The sequence below is a fragment of the Gossypium hirsutum genome, chromosome A08 (genome assembly GCF_007990345.1).
Source record: "Gossypium hirsutum isolate 1008001.06 chromosome A08, Gossypium_hirsutum_v2.1, whole genome shotgun sequence".
In the NCBI taxonomy this organism is placed as follows: Eukaryota; Viridiplantae; Streptophyta; class Magnoliopsida; order Malvales; family Malvaceae; genus Gossypium; species Gossypium hirsutum.
The window spans coordinates 23,019,634-23,034,822 of record NC_053431.1 but is presented as its reverse complement, the minus strand read 5'-3'; the positions used below and the strand labels follow the sequence as shown (position 1 = coordinate 23,034,822).

Below are 15,189 nucleotides of genomic sequence, written 5' to 3'. Positions count from 1 at the left end.
TACCATTTTGCCCCTAAACTTTTAATTAATTCAAATTTCATCCCTAGGCTCGGAAATTAAAATTCATGCAATTTACTCCTTATTCCAAGCTTATTCAAAATTCTAATATAACTTTTACAGCACATGTATTTCATAAATTTCAGAATTTTTCCAAGAATTTCACTACTTTGCAATTTAGTCCCTACACATGTTTTCACTAAAAATCACTTTGTAAAAGTGGTTTATCTATCAATAATATTTCATTGTCTATAAAAAAAATTTCAATTTACAGTATATTCATCCATTGGTAATTTTCTATACTTTGGTTTTCTTTCAATTTAGTCACCCAAATAAAGAAATTAAGCTTTCCCGATCTCAAAAATATAAAAATTACTAAAAACGGGACATAGAACTTACCAAGTCAAGCTTGAAAAGTTTCCTTTCTCTCTACTAGGGTTTCCATGTATTTTATGAAGAAGAAGATGATATAAAATGGGTTTAATTCTATTTAATCATTTATCATACTTTATTTAATTCAATTTCCAATTTAATCCTTAACCTTTTTCAATTCTTCCATGATGACTCATTAAAAATATCTACATATTTTTCATCAATGGTCTAATTGCCATATAAGAACTTCTCACTTTTAATTCTATAGCTATTTAATCCTTATAAGTACTAGAATTCAACTTTGACATTTTATTCAATTTTAGTCCTTTTTTGCAATTAGACACATAGTTGATAAAATTTTTCAATAAAAATTTTCATGCAATATTCCTATCGTAATACCTATCATTTTATGAAATTTAAATAATTTCATTTTTCGGACTCGGATTTGTGGTTCCAAAACCACTATTCCGATTTCATTGAAATTGGGCTGTTACACATCTTTCTCATGTTGGTGAGTTTACATACTATTGCATGTCAATTGGGATAAAAGTTGAACATCTTATAGCTCATGTTCACACACAAAATGATTTAGCTGAATTGTTTATCAAATGCCTCAACTAATAGCTAAATCATTACTTATGAGAATAAAACTTTCTATTTTAGCATGAGATTGTATTGATTTACATGTTGTACGCATCAAGCCAATAAATTATAAATACTCCCCATTACAATTGATTTTTGGTCAAGAGCCAAATATTTCCCATCTTACAATTTTTGGATGTGATGTATATGTTCCAACTGCTCCACCACAATGCACAAAAATGGGTCATAATAAGAGATTGACAATGTATATTTATATGAGTCTCCTTATAATATTTTTGAGCTATTAATTTGATATTTAGTTATGACATGAGTTGTCAGGTTTCTCAACATTAGGGGGAGCGAATAAAAAGTTGGATTAATAAAGTACTTGAAATGAATTATCAATTTCTAAGGTCCTTGTACAAAGTAATGTGAACCAGAAGTTCAACAAATAATTTATTTTACAAATCAACTGCCAGATTCATTAAATCTCACATACCATCTGAAAATGCTCCAATACGAATTGAGGTCCTAATAGGGCAAACTGTTAATGCAAAAGAAAGTAATCTATGCATGAAGCGTGGAACACTGGTCAATTCCAAAAATAATAATCCTTGTAAAAAAAAGAGAGCAAACATTAAATATGGTCATGTAGTAGAGGCGGGGGTTCCTGAAGAGACCCATGACATAACTCATTATAAAACTCAAGAAGAGATTTAGGTACTTAAAAGTGAAAATGGAAATGATGAAAATAAAGATATCTCGATAAGTTATGTCAATACAAGAAAAAGATAGAACAAAAACAAAATGTAGTTGTCGAAAACAATTTTGCTTATAATGTTGCTATTGAAAAAACAAAAGAAAATGAGGATCCTAAGCCTAAATCTACTAAAGAATGTAAAAAATAGAAAAAAATTGGCCAAAATGGAAATATGCAGTTCAAGCAGAATTGAATTCACTTTCTAAACATGAAGTTTTTGGACCTATAACCTAAACACCTAAAGGTGTAAAGCCGGTAGGATATAAATGGGTATTTGTGCAAAAATAAAATGAAATTGATAAAGTTGTAAGATATAAAGCTAGACTTGTAGCACAAGAATTTTCACAAAGGCCCGACATTATTATGAAGAGACATATTCTCCTATGGTGGATGTAATCACGTTTAGATATATTATTATCGCAGTACGTGAAAAACTTGACATGCATCTAATGGATGTTGTTACATCCTATTTATATGGTACACTTGATAGTGGAATTTAAATGAAAATCCGTGAATGATTTAAAATCCCAGAAGGATATAGAGTTTCTTGAGAAAATTGATTGATCAGATTAAAGAAAAGTTTATATAGATTAAACAATCTAGATGTATATGGTACAATTGTCTTAGTGAATACTTGTTAAAATAAGGTTACAAAAATGATCCAATTTGTCCATGTGTCTTTATAAAAAGGTTTGGATCATATTTTGTGATAATTGTTGTTTATACTAATGATCTAAATATTATTGGAACTTCTGAAGAGCTGTAAAATACAATAAATTGTTTAAAGAAATAATTTGAAATGAATGATCTTGGAAATACAAAGTTTTATATTGGCTTACAAATCGAGCATTTAAAAGATGAAATTCATGTTCATTAATCAACTTATTTGGAAAAGATATTGTAGAAATTTTACATGGATAAAGCAACCAATTAAGTACTCCGATGGTTGTATGATCATTAGATGTGAATAAAGATCAATTTTGTCCTTATAAGAATGATGAAGAATTTCTTAGTCTTGAAGTACCATATCTAAGTGCCATAGGGGCATTAATGTATCTTGCAAACAACACAAGACCTGATATAGCTTTCGCTGTAAACTTATTAGCAAGATTTAGTTCTTCTCCAATACGTAGACATTGGAATGGAATTAAACATATATTTAGATATTTCAGAGGGACTATTGATATGAGGTTATTTTATTCAAATAATTCAAAATCCCTATTAGTTGGCTATACTGATATTGGATACTTATCAAATCCACATAAAGGTTGATCTCAAACAGGATATTTATTTACATGTGAGGGTACTACCATATCATGGCATTTGACAAATCAAACATTAACTGCTACTTCTTCAAATCATGCAGAAATAATTGCAATGCATGAGGCAAGTCGAGAGTGTGTTTGGCTAAGGTTATTGACCCAACATAGCCAGAAGATATGTAATTTGCCTTTATAGGAAAAGATTCCAACTGTCTTATATAAAGATAATGCAACATGTATAGCTCAATTGAAGGTGGTTACATCAAAGGTGATAGAACGAAACATATTTCGCCAAAATTATTCTTCACCCATGATCTTGAGAAAAGAGGTGTTATAAATGTTCAACAAATTCGTTCTAGTCATAATTTAGCATATCTTTTTACTAAGGCATTTCAACATTTGAAAGACTCCCACACAAGATTGGAATGGGTTAACTCAAAGATGTAATGTAATGTTGCCCTTAGAGGGAGTCTAAAACAAGTTGTACTATTTTTCTTTAACCAATGTTTTGTCCTATTGGGTTTTCCCGGTAAATGTTTTTAATGAGGTAACTTGTAATAGAAGATTGTACTCTTTTTCCTTTATTAGATTTTTATCCTACAGGATTTTTCCTAATAAGGTTTTAACGAGGCACATTATCTACCAATGGACATCTAATGGGCAGTATTATGAATATCTTATTTAGTGGATGTCCATCATGATTAAGATAAAGTTTTGATGTACTTTAAATTCTAATAGTTATTAGAATTAGATCTCTACTTCTTTTATACTTCTTATGCCTATAAATAAAGACTCTAATGAAGTATTGTAATCATTCCTTTGATTAATAAAAACAATAAAAACAATAACTTACATTCTCTATTACTTTCATATTTTATTTTTTCTTTATTCTCTCTATCTTTCTTTATTTTATAATAAAAACAATAAAATTTTTTAAGTTAAAAAAAAACATAAAATCAAAATCTTTAGACAGATTTTTTATTTTTTATTTTCAAAATTTTCAAAATAACTTATATTTTTTAATATTTTCAAAATTATTAATCTTTATAACATTTTTATATATTATAAAATATATTTTAATTTTATATTTTTGGGTAAACTACAAAAATAGTCACTTTTGTTTGCCTTAGATTACATTTTAGTCATTTACGTATTGTTTTGTTACAAAGTCGTCACTCTACCTTTAAGCTTCGTTACCTCCTTAATAGCAGTCCTGCGTGCAGGGGCGAATCCAGAACAATTTTTTAGGAGGCCGGGGCGCATGCCAGCCCCCTGGCTTCGCCCCTGCCTGCGTGGTAGTCCAAATGAGTTTTAAATGCCAACTTGGATGTCTTACGTGACAGTCCAAATTAAATTTATTTAATTAAAAACCTATTTTCATCGCAACAACTAGACATCCAAGTTGGCATGTAAAACTCATTTGGACTGCCACGTAGGACTACTATTAGGGTGATAATGGAGTTTAACAGTAGAGTGACCACTTCGTAACCAAGCAATAATATAAGTGACTAAAACGTAAAATTTCAAACGTAAGTGACTAAAATATAATTTGAAGCAAACAAAACTTACTATTTTTATGGTTTACCTTATTTATAAAAATAATAATAGCAATTTTTCTATAAATTTTTGTTTCGTAACTTTTTCAGGAAATTTTATAATTTTTTATTATTTCATAATTTTTTAATATGTTTAAATTTTTATTTTTATAATTTGTATGAATTTTCAGATTTTTCAAATGTAGATTTTTTTTATGGCTTGTGTACTAAAATTCTGAAAATTTAAAAGAAGATTAACATATGTAGTTAGTCCTTGTACTGCGATAACATTTGAGATAGAGTTTATATACTTTAAAGCCTAAAAATTTAACCTTCTTATTTTTCTTCAATTTAAAAATCCTACTTCAATCATTATTGTCGTTGGTGATTTTTGTCAAAATATAAAATTTTATTTTTTGTCAATAATGTACCATGTTATATGATGACATCCTAATCTAAAATTTAAATTGACAAATTTTGACAGAAAATACATACTATCTGATGATTGGACTAATAAAATAAAAAAAATCATTAGGATTGAAATTTTAACTTTTAATGTATATGAACTAAATCTTAAATATTTTCAAAATACTAATAACATATCTTAACCTTAAATGTTATATGATACCATTTAGGGAAAATTTGTCAAAAAGAATATTTTCTTTCATAGAATTTTTATAGTTTTTAAAGAATTATGGAAAAAATTTCGACTTTAAAATTTTTATAATTTAAGATTCCTCTAAGAAAATTTTAGAATATTTTTAATATTATATATATTTAAAATTTTCATCTTGTTTATAATTTTTTGAAAATTGTTATACATTGTTGTTTTTGAATATTATTGTAAATAGTTTGTATTTTTTAAAACTTCAGAAAAAAATTAGTATTTATTTGATATAATATTTTAAAACATTTAAGATATTTTAAATTTTCTTAGGTTTTTTTTAACACTTTTTATGAGTTTTTGGATTATTAAAATATTTTTTCTAGGTCTTTTTAATATTATACAATTTTCTTTTTTATTTTTTTAAAAAATTAAGTCAATCATAATTGGGCACTTGTAAACTATTAAAGGAAATATTTAACACTATTTCAATTGCCCATATTTGGTCAATTTCAAAACATACCAAGATTTAATTGCTTCTCTTATTTATAAAAAGACAAATTTGCTTCTTTTCAAAATTAGTAGGGATGTGACAAGTATTTATGTCTTTTATTTTCTTGTGGGAACTATTCCCATCAATTATAGACTTGAAATAAAAAGTGTGTTTTCTTGAATTTTATTTATTTTACCATGTTTCAAAAATCACAATTTATTACAAAGACAGACCATTTAAAATATGAAATAAGTTAAATGAAAAATCAAATATTTTCTTCCCAATTGAACCTTTCTTTGAAAAGTGGGAATCGTTGTCAAGGATCACTAATGGTTGCTAACGAATGCTCTCTGGCTCTACCAAACGTTCCTAACAGCGAAAATGGAGATCCTCCGTCTGTCGTGGATAGGACCACCAAGAAAGTGAGATTTAAGGATGGATTAGATGAGGCATCTGCGGATATGATTGTCGACCTTGTTCAACCTCCAACATCGTCGTTGAAAGACAAGCTGATGGGCGGAATTCCAGCTCCGCTTGAGATGGATTGTGATGTTTCTACATTTGGAGTAGATAGCAATAGCAATAAAGATTTTGACCTATAGGGTGATGATGTGCAAACTTCCATAGTAATAGAGTTTCAGCCATCAAATTCTCTGACCGAGTTAAGGAAATTTTGTTCAAAGAAATGGAATTAACTGTGGTTATTAAACTTTTAGGCCAGAGCATTAGTTACAATACTTTACATAATCACATTTTCAACTTGTGGAAACCTATTTCTCAATTTCATTTCATAGACATTGAAAATGGGTATTACTTGGTTCGTTTTGTTGAATAGGATTGATTATGAATGTATTTTGTCACAAGGACCTTGGATCATTTTTGGTCAATATCTCACTGTACAATCGTGTACCAAGGAGCTCAGCTGACTGCAACCGTACCCTAATGTTGTCTTGTCCTGGATTCAATTGCTAGGCCTTCCGAAGTTTATGTTTCATTGGCAAATCGTGGAGGCTATTGGGGGCTTATTGGGAAGGTTGTAAAATTGGATTTTTAGACAGACAAGTGAACCAGGGGTTGTTTTGCCCAACTTGCTATTTTCATAAACCTTGTGAAGCCTCTGGTGTCTCAAGTACTTGTCGATGGAGCAGTTCAGCAGGTGGAGTACGAAGCCCTACCTACCGTTTGCTTTGGATGCGGTAAGTACGGGCATGTCAAAGATTTATGCCCAAAGGTGGTTTTGGATCTTAACTCTGGAGGTTTGCTTGAGACGACGAGAGAAGTTTTAGAATCCGGCGGCTGAGGAGCGGTTGAGGAAACAAGACCGGAGTTTGGGCCCTAGATGTTGGTTGAGAGAACGTCTCGGAGTGGACAACGGGCTAATTGAAGTAATACTGGCAGGAATAACGAAGTTATTAATAATGCGAAATCTCGAAAAGAAATTGGAAATTCTTTTTTTATGGCGCTCAAACGGCTGGGAGAGATGAGCGAAAATCTTGCTGGCTATGCTGGAGAACCTATGTCAGTGGAAGGGTTTGGGACAAAATCGAGAGCTGCTAAGAATGTTAATATTAGGGATGGGGGTCAAACTTTGAGGGGTGTAGGCTCTAGGTTAAATTCTAATCCAGCGCTTAGGCCCGGTTTGGATGTTGGGAGCCCAGGGAGGTTAGCGCTGGCGTTAGTGATAGGGCTGGAGTTGGTTGACTATCTGGTGGGCCAGGGAAGAAGTCTGGTACTCTTAACCTTTCGGGCCAGGCTATTTTGGAAAAAAGGCCATTGATGGATGATCGCAGTGATTTGTAACAAGTAATAAATATTTATAATGAAGATCAGACCTAGACTAACTATTATCATGACGAAAAGGCAAGCGCACCTATCGAAAAATAGTATAGTAATGGCAAGACCGGGATATCGTACCCAAGGGAACCAAAAGTACTAGTAATAACTATCTTTTTTATTATCTAGCCTAGGAATAAAAGGGTTTGTTTTAATTAACTAATTATTTAAACTAAGAGCGTGCATAGAAAAGAATTAGGGAATTGCTTTTGGGAAAATCGATTGACTTGAGACAATACCTAAGGAAAAATCCACCTAGACTTTACTTGTTATTCTGGCTCCGAATCGGATGATTTATTCATTCAACTTGTTTCGTAGAGATCCCTAAGTTATGTTATTATCCCTATTCAAGACTAATAATGTCTAATCCCTAGATTGAATAACTGAGACTTTTCTCTAATTAACGCTCTATGGTTGCATTAACTCGATCTATGGATCCCCTTATTAGGTTTCACCCTAATTCGACAAAATCTTGTCACCTTATTTCTAGGCACGCAATCAACTCCGCTTAATTATGACAAATGTACTCTTGGATAGGGTCTATTCCTCCTCTGAATAAGAGCGTGTCTTGAATCAATATCCTGGGATATCAAAACAAGAATTAAGAACACATAATTAAGAACAAGTTAAATATTTATCATACGATTCAGAAAATAATAACAAGATTCGTGTTAGGTTTCATTCCCCTTAGGTATTTAGGGGATTTAGTTCATAACTAAATAAGAAAACATCTCAGAAGAATAAAGAATACAAAACATAAAGAAAACTCAAAACTCCTGAAGGGAAATTGAGGAGAGATCTTCAGTCTTGATGATGAATCTGGCTTCTGAGATGGATCAATCAGCTTCCTTGGGGTAATTCCTTACCTCCTTTTCCGTCCCCCCTTTTTCTCCTCCTCTAGTGCGTATTTATAGACTTTGGAATGCCTAGAAACCCTCCAAAGTGGCCTTTTCTGAATTGGACTTATCTTGGGCTCAGCAGGGATATGTCCATGTGGCACGGCCGTGTGACGTGATTGTTAGGCCGTGTTCGATCCGTTAAATTGCACACGGCCGTGTGAGTCAATGGCCAGGCCATGTGAATCGTGAAAGCCTTGGTCGACACCCTCGAAAGACATGGGCGTGTGAGCTGCCCGTGTGGCAAGGCTTAAGCCGTGTCATCTTCTCGATTTGGTTCGTTTTGTCCCTTTTTGGCTCGTTTTTGGTTCCTTTTGACTCTTGGTGCTCTCCTGAGTACAAAACATGAAATTAAAGCATTAGGAGCATCGAATTCACCAATTCTAATGAGAAATCATCTATAAAATGCATTAAACATGGGGCAAAATATGTATAATTTACAGTTATCAAATACCCCCACTCTTAAGCATTTGTTTGTCCTCAAGCAAAATTCTCAACTCATAATCAGAATGCATCTTTCTCAACTTATAATTTCTATCAATAATATCTCAAATTAATCCATAGGTAATCATACATTGAGAATTCAACTAAAAGAACATAAAAGTTTCAATCATTCCAAGTTGAACATTTTATCCTGAAAATATAAGTGTCCTCCCTCATCTAAGTAATTACCTTTAATTCAGAATGTCACAGAGTTTTACATCCTGACTAAAGATTCACTCAAATCAGTCGAGGTTTTTTAAGGACAATAAAGGAAGCACTCAATAGTCAATAATGGAAAGGCATTACCATAGGCTTGTATGAAAATCAAATCTCTACTACTTTAATTTTAAGATGATACATCAATCAAAAGGTCTTTAGAGGGGTGTAATGAGGCTTGGTTAGGGGGTGTGGTCACAAGTTGAAAGAAAGGGTTAGAATTGAGGTTGAATTGAAAAGTTGCCTAACTAGAAAAAGAGTTAATCTTCACTTGCGTACAATAGAGCTTCTCTCAGAATATGAAATTACAAATATGCATACATAGTTGTGTTTTTTTTTAACAAGTTAAATAATGTAGGCTAAATATCAAGAACAAAATATAGCTAGGCAATCCATTCAACTAAAATCTTGACAAAAATAGGGATTAATTTAGAAGATTTCAACAATAATGGGTTAAAGGTTAATATTAAGGGTAATACAAGAATTGGTTTGTTGGGCTCAAGGGGATTTACTAGGGGTTAATCGTGGAGGTAGCTTTTCATGGCATGAGTGGGTTAATCCTAAGTTCCTTAATCATTTTGATATATCAAATCAGAAGGTGTGGTCTCGACATGCATAATCAAGCAAATTCTAGAATAACAGTTCAATACTGATGCACTAAAAGCAATAATAAAAGTGAGCATGAAAGGATGATTAGATGCTCAAAAGGCTAAAAAATCTCACAAAAAATTATGGCTTTTTGATGTTTAGACTCATGAATTCTAATTCAATGTAATACCTCGACTTGGGGAAACAACCTATAATTTAATTTCTTAAAAATCAACTTATCATGCTTGATTCTCTAATGTCTTAAATTTTTAAAAAATCAATGCATAAATCCCTATGTTTTAATTCAAAATATATCAATCAAAATCATAACTCAATTAAAATTTATCCTAAATATTATATGAGAGTTTTTCATGAGAACAAGGTGATTATTCAGGGATTTTTCTAATAGTGAAATAAATACCCCCCACACTTAAGATGTACATTACCCTCAATGTACAAAGATAGATGTTAGAGAATAAAAATAAGATAGGGAGAGAAGTGAAACTTCCTGTATGATGAATTCCTCAAACTAGAGTTTTGGAGAGTGATTGGTTTGAGAGTGGAGGAGGATACTCCGGCGGTCATAGAGGTTCATTAGGCCATAAGTCCTGCGCCAAAAGAATATTATACCTAGTGGTAGCTATGGTCGTGGTCGAGTAGGACATGGAAGTCGTGGAGAACCTTTCTCGATAAAGCTTTAGTTCCTATGTTATGATGAGCTTAAGAGCTTTTATATAATTGGGATAAAATCAGGAACTTTTTAGGGGATATTAGGAAGGATAAGTACTCAAAAAGAAATAGCCGAAATTAATAAGTAAAAATAAAATATCTAAAGTCTAATAAAAATAATAGAAATAGTTTCAATCATTAGTAAAAACATAAAATAATAAATAAATAATTCTAGATATCTTTATTGCTGGATGGTTCGCGAGGTGGGACTGGCGATGAGATAGGAAGGAGCTGACAAATCTTCTGTAGAGTAGCATTAATGTTATTAAATCGTTGAAAACACTGAAGCTTGAATCGGGTGAGGTGCTCAGAGATGTCAGCATATGAAGGTGCCACATGAACTAGATGAGAGGGTAGTGGTGGCTGCGAATAGGGATCAGGGAGTGGAGAAGGGGAAATTTCGACTAGGGTTTTTTTTTTGAAAGGAAGAAAAAAATGAACAGTGATTTGCTTATATAGGGGAGGGCCACACGGCCTCAGGCCACGCCTGTGTACGTATGAGGGTAAGCTCGTATGTTTTGAATTTTTTCGAATTTGGTCGTGCCCGACTACTATCACACGCCCGTGTGTCTTGGGCGTGTGTGGCACGCGCCAGGTCGCACGACCGTGCCTAGCGTTGTTCGCTTCTCCCACACCCATGTGTTATGGTACCACGCCCGTGTATTGTTGTCTACGGTTTAATGGAACGGGCGTGTTGCACGCCCGTGTTGAAGAAACAAAATCAAGCCTTGTCCCTGGCACGCTTGTGGTTTTCTATCCCACGCCTGTGTTCTTCCTATCAAGTTCACCCACGGCCATGTCGCACAGCCGTGGGGATTTATCGCACTCTGTGTTTTGGGAAATCATGTCCTGCTTCAACACGGTCGTGTCTCTTCCTCTATTTGGCCACGGCTTTAGGCACGCCCGTGTGCCCAACCGTGTGTGCTGAAAAACTTTGCAATTCAAAGATAAAGTTAATGATTCGAAGTGGTAGAAATTAATTAAAAATAAAGAAATCAAAATATGTTAGTTCTCGGGTTGCATCCCGAGAAGCACTTATTTATAGTCTAAGCTCGACTTACCTCTCCGTTGATTTATCATGGTGGTTTGAGGAGTTCATACTCCTCGTTCTTGCTGTCAATCTTAAAATAAGATTTTTATCGAGTGTTGTTTACCTTAAAAGTGCCAAACTTAGGATGACTCACCTCCACTGTACCGAATGGAAAAATGCTAAGTACCGTAAGAGGGATTTCCTTATTTGGTGTGGTAGTGACAATGTGAGGATCAACGGCATCTAGTAAGACTGTATCGCCGACCTTAAGTTTATTAGGAGAGGTATCGGGTTCGTCTAGCTCCTTTATCCGTAGCCTTCATTCTTCATGGGCGTCTTTGTTCTTTTCATGATAGTAGCGCACTGTCTCTGTTTTCTTGGTTCGAGAAGGTTCCTACAAGGACGATTCAATATTAGTTTTATCATCGATAGGTTTTATAGCATTATCCTGAGTCTTAGGGGTTTTGACTAAATCGCGTGCTTGGAGTGTTACTGCGTCGTCACCTGTACGAAGTGTTAGCTCCCCTGTGCCTACATTAATAATGGTTTTAGCAGTTTCTAAAAATGGTCGTCCTAAAATTAAAGGTACCTTGTTATCCTCATTCATATCTAAGATAACAAAGTCTACTGGGTAAATAAATTTATCAATTTTAACGAGAACATCTTCAATAATACCCTTAGGAAATCTAACTGTTTTGTCAGCCAATTGTATGCTCACCCTAGTCTGTTTGGGTTTACCAAGACCTAGTCGTTTAAACATTTTATAGGGCATAACATTGATACTTGCCCCTAAATCAGCTAAAACATTATTCACAGATAAACTACCAATTAAGCAAGGAATTGTAAAACTCCCTGGATCTTGCAATTTGTTAGGTAGCTTATTCTTTAGAATAGCTGAGCAGACTGTATTGAGTTCCACATGCGATGTAGTGTCTAATGTCCTTTTATTGCTCAGAAGTTCCTTTAAGAATTTTGCTGAGTTAGGCATCTGCGAAAGAACTTCAATAAAGGGTAAGTTAATATGTAATTTCTTTAAGAGTTTGACAAACTTATCGAATTGTTCTTCTGTTCTGTCTTTCGTCATCGCTTTAGGATATGGCACATGAGGTTCATGATTCGTACTTACCTGTTTGGGATCATTATCGTTTACCTCTTCTTGTCCTTTGTTCATCATGTTGTCTTGCTGTAATTTTGGCTCAGGTGCAATGAATCCTTCTTTGTCTTGAGCGCTAATTGCATTGAGGTGTTCCCTCAGATTAGGTTCAGTATTACTTGGTAGGCTACCTTGTGGTCTTTCGGAGATTAGTTTGGACAGCTGGCCTATCTGAGTTTCGAGTCCTTGGATCGATGCTTGTTGATTCTTAAGTGCAGTCTCGGTATTTTTAAAACGGGTTTCTGACACCGAGATGAATTTAGAGAGCATCTCTTCAAGGTTCGACTTCTTCTCTTGTTGATAAGGTGGCTGTTGAAAACCCTGAGGATTTTGTGGCTTTTGATTCCCTTGTCCTCCCCAGGAAAAATTTGGGTGGTTCCTCTAACCTGCATTATAGGTATTACTATATGGGTTATTTTGAGATCTAAAGTTATTATTACCCATATAGTTGACTTGTTCTTCTTCAGTTGTAGGATTGAAGGATTGGTATTCTGTATACACACCTCCTCCGCTTGAGTCACACCTCATTACTGGATGTACCTGCGTAGAACCAAGAAAGCTATCAATCTTTTTATTGAGAAGTTCTACCTGATTAGAGAGTATGGTGACTGAATCAATGTTATACACGTCAGTTGTTTTTGTTGGCTTAGTCTGCATGACTTGCCACTGATAGTTGTTCAGTGACATCTCTTCTATGAATTCGTAGGCATCTTTTGGTGTTTTATTATTGATAGTTCCGCCAGCAGCAACGTCAATCATTTGTCTTGTCAAGGGATTCACACCATTGTAGAACGTTTGAACTTGCAGCCATAGAGGTAATCCATGGTGAGGGCACCTTCTCAATAGATCCTTGTATCTCTCCCATGTATCGTAAAGTGTTTCTAAGTCCATCTACACAAAAGAAGAGATATCATTGCGTAATTTAGCCGTTTTAGTCGGTGAAAAATATTTTATTAAAAATTTCTCGGTCATTTGCTCTCAAGTAGTGATAGACCCTTATGGTAACGAGCTCAACCACTGTTTAGGTTTGTTTCTCAGTGAGAAGGGAAATAACTAAAGACGGATGGCATCATCAGAAACACCATTGATTTTGAATGTATCGCAAAATTCCAGGAAATTTGCTAAGTGAGTGTTGGGATCTTCATCCTGCAAGCCATCAAACTGAACAAACTGTTGAATCATCTGAATAGTGTTATGTTTTAATTCAAAATTATTCGCAGCAATAGCAGGTCTAACTATACTTGATTCTGATCCTGTTAAAGAGGGTTTAGCATAGTCATACATAATACGTGGAGCAAGATTTTGATTAGATGCAATTGCAGGAGGCAGCTGATTGTCTTGGTTTTCAGCCATCTTGTCGGTTGGAGGTTGAGTATTGTCTTCTTGTTTGTTTTCTGTGTATCGTAGGCTACGCCTTATTTCTCTTTGATTTTTTCAAATTGCACGATCAATTTCTTCGTCAAAAAGTAAGGGTCCTGACGGGTTTCTTCTAGTCATAAACTATAAAAACCTGCCAAGAGAAAGAAAAAGTAAATTAATAAATAGTAAAATAAAATTAAATTAAATTGCAAGAGAAATAAATGGCTAAAGTAATAAAAATTTAGTGTTCCTAATATTTCAGTTCCCCGGAAGCGGCGCCAAAAACTTGATCGTAGTGATTCGTAACAAGTAATAAATATTTATAATGAAGATCAGACCTAGACTAACTATTATCACGACGAAAAGGCAAGCGCGCCTATCGAAAAATAGTATAGTAATGGCAACACCGGGATATCGTACCCAAGGGAACAAAAAGTACTAGTAATAACTATCTTTTTATTATCTAGCCTAGGAATAAAAGGGTTTGTTTTAATTAAATAATTATTTAAACTAAGAACACACAGAGAAAAGAATTGGGGAATTGCTTTTGGGAAAATCGATTGACTTGAGACAATACCTAAGGAAAAATCCACCTAGACTTTACTTGTTATTCTGGCTCCGAATCGGACGATTTATTCATTCAACTTGTTCCGTAGAAATCCCTAAGTTATGTTATTATCCCTATTCAAGACTAATAACGTCTAATCCCTAGATTGAATAACCGAGACTTTTCTTTAATTAACGCTCTAGGGTTGCATTAACTCGATCTATGGATCCCCTTATTAGGTTTCACCCTAATCCGGCAAAATCTTGTCACCTTATTTCTAGGCGCGCAATCAACTCCGCTTAATTATGACAAATGTACTCTTGGATAGGGTCTATTCCTCCTCTGAATAAGAGCGTGTCTTGAACCAATATCCTGGGATATCAAAGCAAGAATTAAGAACACATAATTAAGAACAAGTTAAATATTTATCATACGATTCAGAAAATAATAACAAGATTCGTCTTAGGTTTTATTCCCCTTAGGTATTTAGGGGATTTAGTTCATAACTAAATAAGAAAACATCTCAGAAGAATAAAGAATACAAAACATAAAGAAAACCCAAAACTCCTGAAGGGAAATTGAGGAGAGATCTTCAGTCTTGATGATGAATCTGGCTTCTGAGATGGATCATTCGGCTTCCTTGGGGTAATTCCTTACCCCCTTCTCCGTCCCTCCTTTTTCTCCTCCTTTAGTGCGTATTTATAGGGTTTGGAATGCCTAGAAACCCTGCAAAGTGGCCTTTTCCGAATT

At 33.9% G+C, this 15,189-nt stretch overlaps 1 non-coding gene across 1 annotated transcript; it reads left to right on the top strand.

Annotated features, from left to right (window-relative positions):
- The first annotated feature begins 13,350 nt into the window (after window positions 1-13,350).
- LOC121205333 (small nucleolar RNA R71) lies at window positions 13,351-13,456 on the top strand. Its single transcript, XR_005900414.1, has one exon. It is a non-coding gene; the product is annotated as a small nucleolar RNA R71 (small nucleolar RNA).
- Window positions 13,457-15,189: the final 1,733 nt, after the last annotated feature.